Consider the following 2,635-nt stretch of genomic DNA (forward strand, 5'->3'; position numbering starts at 1 on the left):
GGGGGGGGGTTGGGGGGAGATGCTGGCTGTTGAGGAGGGATCTGTGGACACATTCCCTCATATCCGGTACAAGATGATGTAACACGTTGGAGGTAGATCTGCATATGGACAACCACATGGGAGGAGATTGGGTGAAGATAGGGCAAACTTTGGCATTGTTAGACTTTTATTTTGTTCTTAGTTTCTATTGTTTATTGAATTAATGTGCTCTTTCAATGGCACCATGTTAGATACACTGGTGATGCATTATGTCACTCTTGAAAGTGAAGTCACCAAGTGAGTCTTCTGTCTCTTGATACCATTTGCAACTTGAACCTTACACTATAAAAAGTAGTCTTCTGTCTATTGATACCTTTCGCAACTTGAACTTATACTACAGTCAAATATTTCTATAACAGCGTCCCTATATAAACGATACTTCACTATAAAAGTCAAGTTTTTCCGGAACCAAATTTCATGTTATGTTATAATATATGTTCTCTATAATAGCACTTTGTTATAGCATCAAAAAATATTCTGAACAAATAAGGTTGTTATAGAGAGGTTTGACTGTATAAAGAATCTCTTGTACGCGTGCATAATAAGGAAGAATGGCTTGTTGGCTATAGTTTGATAGCACAGTAAAGAGAGACAACTCTGTTCTTGGAAACTCTTGAGATAGTCTTATGCTGCACATTAGACTCTGGTTAGAGGTGTTTGTAAAGGAGGTCACTAGAAAAACTAGAGGAAACAGTCAAAGGGAAAGAAAAGAAAAGAAGCTGTGATGCTTAAGAATCCATTTGCTAAGGTTTTCTTCATAATTGGAAAACCAACAAAAGGAAACAGTCAAAGGGAAGGAAAAAGAAACAAAGAGAAAAGACATGCAGCAAGAGGAATATTGTAGGCATCTTCTTGGTAAACTATTGCACCTAACAATTTTGGGAAGAATTTATACGTCATTTTTGTGCCAAATTGGCCATTATTGCACCTCACACAATACTTGATGTATAACTTAGCCATCTCAAATTTTAAAGGTAGCCACATATAAAGGGGATGAATAAATTTTAAAGGTAGCCACATATGAAAGGAACATTTCTTAATAAGAACTTCTAACAGTCCTATGTTTGTCCTTTATGTTGCTTTATGAAAAGGAAGCAAAATTGTTCCCATAGTTTGTAAAATTTATCTAATTCATCATTCTTTTATACCTTAGTGTTGTAGCTCTCTTGTTCTTGGCTACTAAGCTATGCATGATGATATGTGATGTATGCTTTGACTTCTAAAGCTTGACAGGTCCTTTTGGTCGATTTTCAGTTGATTGCCTCAACCTATTGATTGAGTGTGTTGGAGAAGAAAGTCTTAGAAGGCTACGACTCTATAAGTTTCGCGTCTTATTTTTTTGCGTGTCTACTATTTATTTAGGCGCAAAGAGCCTAAGTGGTCAAGCTATTATTTTCCGAGCCTGCTCTCCATTTTCACCGTTGATGCAATAGAAGCTCTTAATGCAATATCTGGTGGTGAAGACATTCCCGCTGCTCCAATTGGGTAGAGAGATAATAGATCCTCCCTTCAATTCCGCCTTTTCTAAAGTATTATGTTAGACGTCCCAGCCTCTACATGAGCTTCGAGTAACCAAATATGAACTGGTACCATAGGCACTTTGACTCCAGCTCCTCGTCAGTCTTCTTGCATCTTTTCCAGCTTTGAAAATCGACTAAGCATTGCACCAAGCCTACTTGTGAAGAGAAGAGCCGTCAGGCTATTGGAGAGTGAAGGACGGTGTCTTGTCTTGCCCTAGGCCTACTTGTGTCAACACCCATAAAGTGCAGAATATCATATATAATGTGATCATCGTATATATTGATTGTTTTAAATAAAAAGTACATAAGCAACACAGACACAACACATGCAGTACTCCTAATTTGCTTTACTTCAGTACTGACAAGAACATTAATAGGAACTTTTCAACAATAGATACTCAAGTTTGAGTCTAAAACATATCAAATAAAAAAACAAAAGAGAAGGAAAGGATCCTAATTGCTCAAGAATCCATTAGGATTAAGAATACATAATTTCTTTTCAAAATTAGTACTTACTTCTATATCTGTTTCTCGTCATAATTATGCTTAAGTAAGCCAATTTTCTCTAAATATAATCTATAAATACATGAAAGACCAAAGTAAAGAAGTGCTCCACTTAATTAGTATGTAACAGTAAATAAAGAAACAAAGCCTTCACTGTTGTTGTTGCACATCATGTCCTTGTATGTTGTTACCTTTAGCTACAGATGCTGATTCAAGAGTAACATAAACATTACAGGACGAGACATTGCTTATCTCTGCATTCAGCAATTTGCCTGTTCTATTAAGAGGCCAAAGTTTGCATGAATGCTTCCAACATTACCATCGCCTTTGACAAACTGTGCATAAGCTACCCAATATTTTTGGTTAAGAGTTGGGTAGGGGCCGCGCGAACGCAGGCCCCCGCTGCCACAAATTATGACGCAGGCTCGACCACTTGGGTCGACCTTAGGCGGGCACCCCTCCAAAGTGCAATGGAGGTCACCAACCTAGGCCATGGACCTTGTTGATTGCCCATCGACCCCGTCCAGGTAAGTATGTTCCTTGAAGCTCCTCTCTATGGTTTTATACACCTT

Source organism: Nicotiana attenuata, unplaced genomic scaffold, assembly GCF_001879085.1.
Source record: "Nicotiana attenuata strain UT unplaced genomic scaffold, NIATTr2, whole genome shotgun sequence".
Lineage (NCBI taxonomy): Eukaryota > Viridiplantae > Streptophyta > Magnoliopsida > Solanales > Solanaceae > Nicotiana > Nicotiana attenuata.